Consider the following 15,610-nt stretch of genomic DNA (forward strand, 5'->3'; position numbering starts at 1 on the left):
CATTCAGAATTTACTTTAAAATTCTGCTTATGGTTTATAAAGCCTTAAATAATTTCGCCCCATCTTATATATCGGAATGTCTGACACCTTATATTCCAAATCGTAACCTCAGATCTTCAAATGAGTGTCTCCTTAGAATTCCAAGAACAAAACTTAAAAGAAGTGGTGAGGCGGCCTTCTGCTGCTCTGCACCTAAAATCTGGAATAGCCTGCCAATAGGAATTCGCCAGGCTGATACAGTAGAGCATTTTAAACACTGCTGAAAACACATTACTTTAACATGGCCTTTTTATAACTTCATTTTAATCTTAATTTAACTTAATCCTGATACTCTATATGTTCAATTTCCTCAAAATCAAATCGGTACTGACCCCTACTCTCTTTTCTGTTTCTTTTTCCGGTTTCTTTGTGGTGGTGGCCTGCCACCTCCACCTACTCAAAGCATCATGATGCACCAACAATGATGGACGGATTAAAAGGCAGAAGTCTACGTGACCATCATCATCATCAAGCCCTTCCGTGAGAATCCTAAATCCAAAGATGACTGTTTCATTTATGTTAGGTAGAATGCCCAGAGGGGACTGGGCAGTCTCATGGTCTGGAATCCCAACAGATTTTATTTTTTCTCCAGCCGTCTGGAGGTTTTTTGTTTTTCTGTCCCCCCTGGCCATTGAACCTTACTCCTATTCGATGTTAATGTTGATTTATTTTGTTTTATAATTGTGTCTTTCATTTTTCTATTCTTTAATATGTAAAGCACTTTGAGCTACTGTTTGTATGAAAATGTGCTATATAAATAAATGTTGTTGTAAAAATAAATCAAATTAATGAAAAAAATTGATTCACTTACATGGGTAGTTTGAAAGATTTTATTTAATAGATTGAATTGAAAGTTAACTGACCAATCAGATTGCTCATAGGGAAAGGACGCATATACATTAGCATTTTCATAGATAAATAGATATTTTCCAAGGTGTGTTATTACCTACTTTACTTTAATTCCTTTTATTCTGTCTAAATTACATTTTTAAAGAGCGTAGTTCACAAATTCAGCTATTTATGTCTGAGCGAGATAAGAAGGGAAAGTTGTTGAATATTGTGAAAAACACTTACGGTATTAACATTGAAGCACCAAGACAGGCGTTCTCCGAAAGCTTATAGTTTGAAATGAAGACTTTTATTTTGATATATGAACCTTGACCTAAGAAGGGGACGGAATTTTGTGTTGTGTTAGATTGTGACGTAGGAGTGCTCGTTCTTTATACATGTGCTAAGTGGTACATTAATGGACCTGGTGTAGGTAAGCTTTTTATTGTTGTTTTCTGGTGCTGAGGCCAGTTGAATATATGGGCATTACAGAAGCTCTGCTCAATCCTAAATTTTAATCGCGGTCACTGTGCAATTAAAGGGTTCGCATGGTTTCAGTAGAAAGTCGGCTTGAGTAAACGCAAGTTCTGAGGAGCAGTTAGTGCCAGCTTTAAGAGCCAGGTCACCTACACACGAAGCTGTTTACACACGCTTTCTGCTTTATCGCCAGTTAAACCAGAAGAGACGGAGGCGTTGACGGAGTTTTTGTTTCCCTCCGACCATGTTTGAAAAGAACACCGCGAGTTAAACAGGGACGAATTTAAGCTGATGTGCAGTCTGGTGGAGTTTGAGCTGACTGTCGGCGAGAATCTTCGCTTTTATTAAACGGTACCTTTAAACCAAAGTGGTTACAGTTGTTTATGTACAATTGTGTAATTTTGCTTTAATTTTCAGTCTTAATTGTTTTTGTCGTTTTGGTTCTTTTAAAGAGCGAAGTTGAAACGATCACTGGTACTTTTTTTTTGGGACAGGTGCAAGTGACAGACATCAAGATAAAACATGCTAAATTATATATGGTATTTTATTTATTTAATATGCACAGAACACGTAACATTTATTTGAATGTATACTGTAATGTATTTAGTGTGAGAGAGAGAGAGACGCACACTACCTCTCCTTCCGTAGTTATTCCGATTTATAAAAACATTTTCTTAGTCTGTTATGACTTTTTTGTGTTAATGACACACAATACTGCATTTTCAATTTCAATGTATCAGCAACAACAACATTTATTTATATAGCACATTTTCATGCAAAAAATATAGCATGAAAATATAGTGCTTTGCATAATGAAGAATAGAAAAATAAAAGACAGTAAGAAAATAAAATAAGTCAACATTAATTAACACAGAATAAGAGTAAGGTCCAATGGCCAGGGAGGACAGAAAAAAAAAAAAACAACTCCAGACGGCTGTAGAAAAAAATAAAATCTGCAAGCATTCCAGACCATGAGACCGCCCAGTCCCCTCTGGGCATTCTACCTCGCATAAATGAAACAGTTCTCTTTGTATTTTGGGTTCTCACGGAAGGACTTTGATGATGGTGGTCATGTAGTGACTAGTCCATCAATGTTGGTGCATCATGATGCTTTGAGTAGGTGGTGGTGGCGCAGGCCGCCACCACAAAGAAACCGGAAAAAGAAACAGAAGAGAGAGTAGGGATGAGTACGGAGCGCTGAGGAGATGTGGTCCTAATGATGTAAATCATTTTTGTAATTAAAAAAATTCTGCATATTTTTATTGAACTTTTTATTCGAAATAAGTAGATATTTTTGGTACTTGTACTTGTGGTAATATTGTGAGTATAACGTCATTTTAATTTATTTAGGGAAATCTTTGTAATACCATTCTTTAAAAGCAACTTACCATTTATATATTTTTAAATGGATATGAACATGTTTATTTGTTTAGTAAATGCTAAAATCTTAAAAAGAAAAAAAAATTAGCCCCACATTTCCATGTAGTTGGGCAGTGCACTATCAGCTTATGCTCCCAACCTCTCCTCCAATTTTTCGAATCAAATTTTGTTTGTCACATATAATTATACATAGTACAGTATGTAGTAAAATCCTTAGTTGCTGAACTGTACACCTCAGACTATAAATAAGACCAGGCCATGTCACTTACAGAAATTCTCATATAGTTCTGCACTTTTGACTTGTATTGATAAGGCGGATGAAACAAAGTATAGGAGTCAAATGGATAACTTTGTTTCTGTGTAAGAAAGGGCAGAATGGGCTCTTTTTTTCTGTGAGACTGCATTCCTTTAATGTGGGTAATGGCATCCTTCACATTTTTACAACTCTGTAATGGCCAGTGAGATATTTTTTATCCTATGGTGTGCTGGACAGGTCGCATTACTTTGAGAGCGGCCCACAGAATCAACAAGCTAATTAAAAGGACAGTCTCAATTGGGGATTTCAGCTTGTATCCCCTAGGAATAGTAGCAAAATAAAAGATTTTAAACAAAATTGAGTGCCATTATGGACAATGCAGCACATCCTTTCAGTGACACACTAACACTGTAGACTTTCAGCCAAGAAATTATTCAGCAAAAGGGTGTCAAGAAACACTACTTGGGCCTCTTAATGCTATCAGCAGTATGCCTGTACAATGCCTCACTGATACTGTGAAGTCAGAAGTCGGTCAGTCATCATCCAACCCGCTATATCCTAACATGGGGGCCCGCTGGAGCCAGTCCCAGCCAATACAGGGTGCAAGGAAGGAACAAATCCCTGGGCATGGCGCCAGCACACCGCAGGGCACACACACGGGACAATTTACGATTGCCAATGCACCTGCATGTCTTTGGACTGTGGGAGGAAACTGGAGCACCTGGAGGAAACCCACGCAGACACGGGGAGAACATGGAAACTCCACACAGGGAGGACCTGGGAAGCGAACCCAGGTCTCCTTACTGCAAGGCAGCAGCACTACCACTGCGCCACTGTAAGTCAGAAGTTTTGATGTGTGTTCAGATCATAGTGTGAGTGTTTGTCTGTCTATCTTACAATATCGAGTGAAGCTCTAGTCACTGTTTTCATTTAGGATATGGATGGACTGTGGAAAGACGTTCTGCCTTGGTCCCCCTTCACAAGTCTTTAGACAGCGATAGCATTGTCCTGGAGCACAGCGAAGAGGCTATTGTTGGTATGGCTGGTATCTTTGATTTTCTTTGTCTGACTTCACTTGGTATTCATCTCCTGGAAGTGTGTGAGTGCACAACCATTGATGTGTTTAGCTGACCGTATCACTCTTTACAGAGCCTTGCAGTTCTGCTGTGACCTGTTTCCAAACTAGTTGGAAGTAAGTCCTGTCAGGATATTTTCAGTTTCTGATTTATAAACATTCTTTAGTATCCGAGAAGGCAGTCTAAAATCGTTGAGGTGTCTGAGGTGATAAAGACATTGTTATGCCATCATCTTGAAGAGTTTGATGTGCTTGGATCAGGTCAGGTCCTCTGTTGTGTGGATACTGAGGCATCTGACGCTGTCCACCATCTCCTGAGTGATGTTAATACTGAGGCGGAGGTAGCGTCTTTGTTGTCCCCCCAAAAATGTCTTGCTCACATTCAGGACAAGACTATTGTCCTTGCACCACTTTCACAGACTTTGCACTCTGTTCACGTCAGCTTGCACATTGCTGTTAAAGATCAGGCCTACCATAGCTGCGTTATTAGTAAATCTGATAATCTTTGTTTCACTTGCAGCCATGAAATCATATGTATACAGGGAATATAGTAGAGGTCTCGGAACACAGCCCTGTAAAGTCCCTTTGTTATGAGTGAGGGATGATGAAGTGTGGCCACTGACTCAAGCCACCAGGGCTCTTCCTGTAAAGAAGTTAAAGCTCCAGATGCACAGTGAAGTTTTTAGACACAAGTCTCTGAGCTTGGTGATGAGCTTAGAGGGGTTTATTGTGTTAAATGCTAATTTAGGCATTAATGTGACCCAGTGCTCTTCATGTTTTGTTTATTTATATATATATATACAATAATCCCTCACTATATCGCGCTTCGACTTTCGCGTCTTCACTCAATCGGCGATTTTTAAGTGTAAGCATATCTAAATATATATCATGGATTTTTCGCTGGTTTGCAGATTTCTCCGGACAATGGGTCTTTTAATTTATGGTACATGCTTCCTCAGTTTGTTTGCCCAGTTGATTTCATACAAGGGACGCTATTGGCAGATGGCTTAGAAGCTACCCAATCAGAGCATGTATTACATATTAACTAAAACTCCTCAATGATATAAGATATGCTTCCCGTGCAGTGATTGATTGTTTGCTTTTCTCTCTCACTCACCCTCTCTGATATTCTCTGCGCCTGACGGAGGGGGTGTGAGCAGAGGGGCTGTTTGCTTAGAAGATACGGATGATCCTCTAAAAAATGCCGCTTTATTGCGGTGCTTCTGCATACTTAAAAGCCCAAAAGCACGTATTGATTTTTTGATTGTTTGCTTTTCTGTCGCATGCTCTCTCTCTGACATTATCTGCTCCTGACACACATTCTTTGAAGAGGAAGATATGTTTGCATTCTTTTAATTGTGAGAAAGATCTGTCATCTCTGTCTTGTCATGGAGCACAGTTTAAACTTTTGACTAATGGGTGTTGTTTCATGTCTAGAGGACTCTAATAATGTTAACCGTGTGGGAGAGTTTATAAGGGCTTAAAATATATAAAAATAACCATACAAACATATGGTTTCTACTTCGCGGATTTTCATCTATCGCGGGTGGTTCTGGAACGCAACCCCCGTGATCGAGGAGGGATTACTGTAGATAGAGACAGATGTGTGTATATATATATATATATATATATATATATAGATATATATATATAGATATATATATATATATATATAGATATAGATATATATATAGATATAGATATAGATATAGATATATATATATATATATATATATATATATAGATATAGATATATATAGATATATATAGATATATATAGATATATATATATACACACACACATACAGTGGACCCTTGACTTACGAACTCAATTCGTTCGTAAGGGCTGATTGTAACTCAATTTGGTTGTAAGTCAAGACTGCTTTTCCCATAAGAAATAATGGAAATACCCATAATGCGCTCCGAACCTCCCACAGCAACACTTACTTTACATTTTCATAATAAAAAAGGGTTGTATAATGCGCATAATTTACCAAAACGGCAATAATTTTTCTAATGTGCTAACCAAAAAGTTATAAAAAGTGCCTAGCCTACCAGAAACAATAATTTCATACTGTACTCACCATTTAATTTGACATCTTTGGGCTGCAGGAAGGGAGGAGGAGGAGAATGAAACGGAAGGTGGTTATTGTTTAGAAGGATCATCCTTATGCAAATCTTTTGTTTGTAAAATTGTCGAGATGGTGGATTTCGACATGCTGTACATATTAGCGAGATTGGTCACGAATGCCACTCTCATATTTTTGCACAATTTCCTTCTTCGTTTCGATTGTGATTGCTGTTTCTCAAGTTAATGACAGTAGTCGAGCACTCAGTTCAAAGAGGGCCGTGTTGTGAACTGCTGTAATAATACACTCCAAAGCAAGCCTGTGCTGACTCAGCCTGATGACATCATCATATGCCACGCCAGCCTGCTAGCTAACATCCCTTTACAATCGCATTCTTTACCTTCGTTACCTTCTCTTCCTTCCTTAGCAATTATGCATCTTGCTTGCCATGGTCTTAGTGAATTATATATATAGATAAATCACTGCACTGACCGAAATTACGTCCACAAACACATGTATCTGGGCTCCGACTGACGCTTATGAATGCTCCCGGCTGTTTGTTTACAATCGCACAAGCGGATACATGTGACCACATTCGGGTCGGAAACGCAAGATGTTGGTCGTAAATCAAGTTGTCATGCCGGTTGTATGTCAAGGGTCGACTGTATGTATGTATGTATGTATGTGTGTGTGTGTGTGTGTGTGTGTGTATATATATATATATATATATATATATATATATATATATATATATATATATATATGTATATGTATATGTATATGTATATGTATATGTATATATGTATATATATATATATAAAATATAGAGAGAGAGATCTCTCTCTCCTGGTCTGTAGTCTGTGTGGAGTTTCCACATTCTATATGTGTCTGCATGGGTTTTGCTCAAGGCACATTGATTTTCCTCCTCCACCCCAAAAATGTGTGTGATAGGTTAACTGTTTGTCTCTAAATTGTATTCACAAGTGTGGATGTGTGAATGAGTGTGTAATGCTGTATACTGTACATGGACAAATAGCCAAGGGCTGCTTTCTTTCTTGTGCCCAATTTTGCCAGAAAATGCACTGCCCCTCCCAAGAGTCTGAATTGGATTTGGCACCTTTGACAATGTTATATAATTCGAGACTTTTCTCAGTAGATTCAAATAACAGTATTTTTGTAGACCATGTAGCCTGAAATCTTTTACATGTTTTGTTACAGTTATGAAGTATTTTGTGATAATGTATGCTTTTTTTCCTGCAAGCCCCACTGATGTGAAAACCTACAGTAACAATATTAAACATGACAGAATGACCCAGCAGGTACAAGTTACTAATTAAATCAGTGGTAATAGTAATACATACAGAGGCATGCAAAGGTTTGGGCACCTTTGCTGTACTGTATGCAGTATTGTCAAAAATAAGAATAATCAGATTTAATTGCCCAAATGTACCAGGAAGCACAAGCGACAATATGACAATACAAGCAACTGATCTATGTACAGTCAGCAACTTTGAATCGGTAGTTCAATGTGAGACTCTTGCATATTGGAGGCTTGTTAACATGTAAGGCAAATTACTGTATGTGAGTTTGTACAGCATATGTTGTTGACAGAATTACACAGACCTCTGATTCTGCCCATACTGGGTGCACCAGTCCTGTTGGAATTAAATATAGAGAATCCGTCTGGTTGTACAGAGGAGTCTGGTATGTCATAAGTGTTAAAGTACAGCAGTTTCAGCATGTATTTTTATTTTCAGTTTTCTCTCTTTTGTTTTTTAAGAAACTGGTGGAGATAGGTTTTGATTAGTGCTGGACGGTATGACCAAAATTCTATATCACGGTATTTTTCAAAATTATACTGGTTTGACAGTATTCAACTGTATTTTTTTTTCCCCATGCATGAGTGGATGTTAATCACATTTTCCACTGCAATTACTTCAGTAGACTGGCTAATAATAACCAATTCCACTGTCATGAGAATTGTACAAAACAACATTTTAATGTGCACACAAGTATTAATACAGGTTTGCATGGCCCCATAAAGTGATAGTTTTCAAGGGGCTGGCACTAATGATGAGAGAGAATCACATTGCATGACACTTGCAGTCAAAATATAGAACCTTTTTATTGAACAAATTTTACAAACAGCTTAAACTATCATTTTGACAACATATTTTCAACCATCCAAAGAGGCATTTAGCCTTAGTAAAATATAGAGGTGCTTGTTAAAAGTTGTATTGCACTGAACATGTCTTAGAAAAGGAATAAATAGTAAATATGTTTTGTAAACCAACTACACTTTCTGTTAATGTTAACAACCTCTGTCTACTGACACGTTAGCTATCTGGATTGTAATGGCGTTGGTTATCTCGATCCACCACTTTCTCTTTTTGTCATAAGTAGTACCTTTAGCAAAGTACATCTACAAGTGATGTCTGACTCAAGTGTCCTCTAGCTTTTTCAGTTTTACCTGAGGACACGTAGGGTGCCAATCTTAGTTCCATACATTCATGGTACTCCAAAGCATATTTGCGGCTAAGGTGGTGCAGCAAATTGCTCGTGTTGACAACTTTAGCTTGACAGCATTTGCAGTAAATAGTTGTTTGGTCCACATCCGATCTTTTAAAACCAAAGTATCTCTAGACAACAAGCATGGCTCCTTTTTTCGGCAAAAGTTCTTCTGTGTCATCATGTTCAACTTTATCGTCTGCTACAGCTTCAGTTTCAGAATGTTCTCTGTCCATTTTTACCGCTTAATACCTCCACTAATGCATGTACTCCGTTGCATGCGTGTTTAGCGGTGTAGCAGTGAAAAAGGTCCCCCCTTAAAGCTCTGCCCGTATTTCTGTTCGCGCTTCATGAGAACCCTCACTACCAGGATGCAGTTGATGGTAGACTTGGGAATACAATGAAAGAGCTTCGGTTGCTGGTTGGTGAGCAAATGATCACGGATCCTATTGATGACCCAAGCAAGAACCTCCCCTGGCACTGAGAGCGCTGTTATCCCTTACAATCCAGGCGATCACCTTTACCTTTCCAGATAGGGACAAGTAAGTCCTGTTTTCCAGTGGGAAAGGTCCAGCATCCAAGCCAGAGGATCAGCTTTGGACAGTTTCTCAAAGTAGCCTGCCCAGCTCATAACAATTGCAGCATCATCTGTAAGGACAGTTCCATCACCTGCCCTGACTGTGACTCTCCAAGCAACAGATTCTGATGTGCGTAATGCACACAAAGTGGTCAGAATGATTGTAATTGATCATAAGTGGAAGATAGTTAGCTTTGTGTGCAACGGAGAAGGGGATTAGTTATATCTGATAGAGTTTACAAGTATTTTTTTAAGGGGGGGGGGTCCTTTAACTATCTCAGTAGTTCTGCGTTTTTTTTTTTCCTTAACTGTTGCTATTATGTCTTTCCCTTTGTTGTAAGTAGCATTGAGTAAATACAGCTGGAGAAATATTTTCTGCGTTTGTCTTCATTTCTGGCTACAAAGCAACAAAATGTGAATATTTTGATACGATATGACTCTTTTCTATACCCTGTGTGTGTGTGTGTGTGTGTGTGTGTGTACATAATATATAATGTAGCAAAGCATTTTTGTGGAATGTTTTGTGCTACTGTGTGCCGCAATACTGCATATGAATGGTTTGACAAAGCCATTTGACTTAACTTGGCATTGTCCATACTCTGCTTGCTTTCATTCTATCTGATTAACAATTTAATCAATACCAGGATTACTGTATGTCATTGCAATATGTACCCAAATGTTGTGAGATGCATGAACTTGAAATCTTGAACTTAAGAGTGCATTATAATAAACTGATAACTTTCTCTAGGTGTATTTTTGTTCATTGGTTTGTTTGTGTGGAGAAGAATAATTGGTTCGGTCTTTTAGTTTTTGTTGTTTCTATAGATATTTAAATATATGAGCTTCAACAAATCGGATTGCATGTAACTACTTTTCAAGAGTTGAGTCTGTATTTTTTTAATTTTATGGTAGAAGCTATGTATCTTTAGCAACTATTGGTTTGCAATAAAATGCATACTTTGTGACTGGTTGTGAGGATAGCCCATAATTGAAACTCAGATACTACAAGAGTCTGTCATTTGACATGTTAGTGGTCTATGGCAGTGTGCAGATTTTAGTTTTTAAAAAAACATATCTCAGGCTCTCTGGGTGCTGGCAGTTTCAGAGCTAGGTGGCACTATAGGGTGTTTTGTGTGGAAGTGAGCTAATCGCATGATAGCGAGCAAGCAAAGTCAGCTCAGCTGTTCCACATTGACAAGACCGGGAAGACAACAGGCTAAATGTAAAGGGAAAGAAAACGAGGGTCAGAGCTGTGGCATCGCTGGTGGTATAGAGAGGAGGCAAGCAGTCGGGAATAATGCCCTGTGTGGAGTGAGTGGATGGTGCTCATGGGGTACGGTTGCCCCTACTGAGTGCTCAGGCAGCAGGAGGGACCAGTTGTTCTGGGAAGTCCCACTGAACACCAAGGGACAATGGTGGGAGAAGGGAACAGGGTCCCTATAGATGCCACGGGATGGTGGTTGGGACATGAGCTGGATAAAGGGTTGACAGTACCTGGTGGAGGATGTCTCTTCTTGGTGAGGAGACTCTTAAAGTTGAGCAGAGGTGTTGATTGGGATGACAGGCTGATGAGTGGTTTTTAATGGATGGATCCTGACTGTTTTATCTATTTTTTTTTTTTTTTTACATTCTCTGAACACTGTTTTTAATGAAGGGTTCTTTATTTATTTGGGAAGGTTTTGTACTGCACTACTTTCCCCTTTTATCTGTTAGGATTGTTTGAGTAAAAAGCACTTTGCACTGTTTTCACCTAATCTTGTTCTTTGTCCTCATTTGCCCTAGTCTTCTCAGTCTATGATTATCAAAGTCATGGGTTCAAGGACTTGAAGCTGGCTGTGGACAACCTGGGCATCACAGAGTCCAAGGAATAGTGTGTAGAAGTCTTTGTGCTTTAATGTAAGGGATTTAAATTAATGTTTGGGATTTTGAGAGAAATACATGTACATAACCCTCAGTTGACACTTTGGGGGGGGGTAAATTGTTGCCATTCACTACATACTCATGACTGTAGTGCTTATTTTTTTCACGTGTTCTATTGAGATTTAGGAACAGCAATGATGACAAACTCATTATGTATTTTAGGTTCTTGCCTCCAGATGTTTATGGTGCTTTTCATGCTAAAATGTTTACTTGGATGACATCATTAAGCATATGTAATGTTGTTCTAATATTGCCTTTGAGACAGGACACATACAAACTTTATTTGAAGAAAATAGTATGTTTACCTTTGGATATCATATCTGCTTTTAAAGTAGGGGATCTAAGTTCAGTTTTCTTTTTCTTTAACTATGACTGTGTATTCTAAAAAAACAGCATGGGAAGGTGTGTAAATGGTGTGGTTTGCAAGTATATTCTGCTCCGTACTGACAGTACAGGGTTGTGCTTTGGCTGAACATTGAATGTTTAAGTGGCAGGAAGTGTTCAAAGAAAGCCAGTCTGGTACTACTTTTCCAGTTTGATATATATAATATTAGTGAATGGCATGGGTTATAATGGGTTCACTTTTTCAAATTATCAGAAATGTTTCTGGATTGGGAAAAAATGTTTTGTTTCGCAAAGATAAGGCACACAAGGTCCACATTCATAAACTTGGTTATAAACTCTACAAACCTGGGTGGAAGAACTGGCTTCTCTGATGCAACAAGGTCTTTAAAAATCTGTCTCTCTTTCCGTTTAATTTCTAGGTTTAGTGTGTCTCAGATTAGTTTGATTTTGCTTGCTGATTCTTTTAAAATATACAGTAGATGAAGCTACAGATGTATAGATTTTTAAGGTACAAGTGTAATGATGTACAGTGAACCCTCGTTTATCACGGTTAAACCGTTCCAGACTCTACCGTGATAAATGAATTTTTGCGAAGTAGGATTCTTTATTTATAAATCGAATATTTTCGCAGTTAGAGTATAGAAAACCTGTTTACTACCGTCTAAATACGTTTTTTTTAACATTATTAGAGCCCTCTAGACATGAAATAACACCCTTTAGTCACCATTACATTCGTATTACCCAATACAGTAATCCCTCGCTATATCGCGCTTAGACTTTCGCGGCTTCACTCTATCGCGGATTTTAAATGTAAGCACATCTAAATGTATATCACGGATTTTTCGCTAGTTCGCGGATTTCTTTATGCTACACGCTTCCTCAGTTTGTTTGCCCTGTTGATTTCATACAAGGGACGCTATTGGCGGATGGCTTAGAAGCTACTCAATCAGAGCATGTATTACATATTAACTAAAACTCCTCAATGCTATAAGATATGCTTCCCGTGCGGTGCTCGATTGTTTGCTTGTCTCTGCCTCTATCTCACCCTCTCTGACATTCTCTGCGCCTGAAGTGGGGCTGTGAGCAGAGGTGCTGTTTGCACAGAAGCTGTTTGCCTAGTGGATATGGACGCACCTCTAAGAAATGCCGCTTTATCGCGGTGCTTCCAAAAGCACACTTATTGATTTTTTGATGGTTTGCATTAATCTCGGTCTCTCTCTCTCTCTCTCTCTCTCTGACGTTCTCTGCACCTGACGGAGGAGATGTGAGCAGAGGGGCTGTTTGCACAGAGGCTGTTTGCTTAGAAGTTACTGACACTCCTCTAAAAAATGCCGCGGCAAACTTAAAATCACACGTATTGATTTTTTGATTGATTGCTTTTCTTTGCGAGCTCTCTCTCTCTCTCTGAAATTCTCTGCTCCTGAAGAGAAGAAGATCTATTTGCATTCTTTTAATTGTGAGAAAGAATTGTCATCTCTGTCTTGTCATGGAGCACAGTTTTAACTTTTGACTAAAGGGTGTTATTTCATGTCTAGAGGGCTCTAATAATGTTAACAGTGTGGGAGAGTTTATAAGGGCTTAAAATATATAAAAAATATCTACACAAACATATGGTTTCTACTTCGCGGATTTTCATCTATCGAGGAGGGATTACTGTATATTAGACAAAATAAGAGAAAATAAGACATTAGACGTTACAAATATATTACTAGACGCACTCGCCTTTTAAGGCGACCAACTTTTATCCTCAATTTTTGTGCGCTCCATGTGTACATCAGGCATGTAAGTGTAGGGAATGAGAACATCAAAGTGCCCATTCATAACATCTTCCGAAAACCTAAGTTTTTTTTTATCCGCTCAAGTGCCTGTCCAATGTTGTACAATGTCAGCCCGAATCTGTACTGCTAAAGACGGAGTTTCATGCACTAAATAAGCTATAGATGAGAATAAGCAAGCACCATCTCCCCTGATATTTACTACGTGGCAAGGCATTTGTACTCCATCAACATTAATTATTTCCAGAGACACAATTTTGTCTATTTTACCAGCGCATCGCGCACAAAAGCAAGGGAACGGTGACAGCACCAGAACTCTGCTCACATCGCGTATCTTCGCACCTCAAGCCGCAAGTAGTAAGTCTGTAATAAGTTACACTTTGCACTCACGGGACGGAAGGACAATCCCGAACGCTTTTATCTAGTAGATTATTGTACTGTACATTTAATTGCACACAACCACTAATCTATGAAGGCACGACCTCAGTAGGAGAGTCTTCAGAGGTGGTGCAGTTTCTTCAGCAGGTGTGTTGTTGTCTTCAGTGAAGAAGTACTAGGAGTAGGCAGTGTGTGTCTGGGTGCGTGGCTGAAGAACATCTTGATAGGCAGTTGCTGGCGCTGTCTTTTCATATGCGTGAGGAGGCTTTTGTAGGGTATTGCCATCTTTAATCATATCCAAGAGTTTTACCTTCTCCTGGATAGTAAGCATCTTCCTCCGGAGCTTAGTTTTATTGTCAGAAGGCTTAGAAAAAGCAGCACGTTTAGGAGCCATTGTAGGGCTTAGATAAAAGTTCTCAGAAAGCGCATGCGTAGTGACGTAAGCGTGTATGAGAAAAAAATCGCGATAGAGTGAAGCCGCGAAAGTCGAAGCGTGATATAGCGAGGGATCACTTTACATTTCATCTCATCTTATCTTCCCATGTGCTTTTCCTGGTGAGGGTTGTGTCAGCAGTAGGTCAAAACGGTCACCCCAGACTTCCCTGATCCCAGCTACAGATTCCAGGTCTTTCTTGTGAATTTTTCAATCTGCAAAATTGTATAGTTTAACAGTCATTAGAAGTATATTATGCAATTACAGGTACCCAAGACCAGTACATTCTGACAGATGTTATCTTTATGGAGAGCTACATTTCCATAAAGATTCACAGTCGGTACTTCAATCCATTTTAAAAAATAACAACCATCTTAATCTCAATGACATTTTAGCAGTGGTTACAGACAATACATCATTCTATATGGAAGCATACCTGAAAGTTTTAAATGGGGTTATGCCTAACTGGGTAACCTTCTTGTCACTGAGAGATTCTGGTGACTGAAGTCCTCCAAGGCAGGAGACACGAGCTGGAATAACTGGTTTGATTCAGTACAGTACCACGCTGGCCAAAAACACATCTTAGGTAGTAACACATACTGTATCCTAAAGCTGACTGAAACAGAGAAAAAAACTGGATACTCTAAAAGTGGTTAACCTTGATCTCAAAGAGATGTGTTAAATTAGTCTGACAATCATGGAGGGCACTCAATGTCCTACTGCAGTTTCAGCATGCAAAATTATGGAGGATTTGGGCTCCTACCTGATGAATGGAACTGCAAAAGTCTACGGGTTTGGTGCTAAAACTGGTGAGATGTTGAATCAGATCAGTATGACAGAGGAGAGAAGGACTTGACCACCTGCATGATGCATTCCACCTGGCTTAGGCTAAGTTTTCATAACAATGGGGTGTCCATTCTCCGAAGGAAGTACATCAACAGGTCAGACTGTTTGATCCCAGGCAGGCGTTGGTTTGACAAACACATTTAAGGATGCTGTGAGACATGCCTGGACACCACCAGACTGACACCACATCTTTATAAAAAAACGCACACTGTGCCCCCAGCACCAATCACCCCCTACTCCAAACTTCTTTTTCACTGTCCGTGGGCCGCCTTTCCTTTCTCCATTGGAGCATCGTCCTTTTCCCACTCCTGACCCTACCTCCCAGACTGTATGGAGGCGACCCGTTTTATTCCCACCCGGATGTGCTCCAGGTGCTCCATCTGACGACACCTCCTGGTGTGGTGAAAGTGTCAGGAGAGCACTCGGAAACAATCCGGGCGTCCCTGGAAGGGTCATCCTCCATGTTCCCGGGTGTGTGCATCAGGAAAGTATACACAGCGCATCACTTTTTCCACATTTTGTTATGTTACAGCCTTATTCCAAAATGGATTAAATTAATTTTTTTCCTCAGAATTCTACACATAACACCCCATAATGACAACATGAAAAAAAGTTTACTTGAGGTTTTTGCAAATTTATTAAATATAAAAAACTGAGAAATCACATGTACATAAGCATTCACAGCCTTTGCTCAATACTTTGCC

At 39.1% G+C, this 15,610-nt stretch overlaps 1 protein-coding gene across 3 annotated transcripts in view; it reads left to right on the plus strand.

The window, feature by feature from the left end:
• Positions 1–1,198: 1,198 nt before the first annotated feature.
• gemin8 (gem (nuclear organelle) associated protein 8) overlaps positions 1,199–15,610 on the plus strand; it is a 142,739-nt gene continuing 128,327 nt past the window's right edge. The window contains exons 1-2 of one of the 3 annotated variants that reach the window (XM_039743597.1): positions 1,211–1,300; positions 1,538–1,695. The gene's annotated coding sequence lies outside the window, so the exon portion shown is untranslated. Of the gene's footprint in view, positions 1,301–1,537; positions 1,696–15,610 lie in introns of all 3 variants that reach the window. The other 2 variants (XM_039743599.1, XM_039743598.1) reach the window with 2 other exon arrangements.

The sequence above is a fragment of the Polypterus senegalus genome, chromosome 2 (assembly GCF_016835505.1).
Source record: "Polypterus senegalus isolate Bchr_013 chromosome 2, ASM1683550v1, whole genome shotgun sequence".
Lineage (NCBI taxonomy): Eukaryota > Metazoa > Chordata > Cladistia > Polypteriformes > Polypteridae > Polypterus > Polypterus senegalus.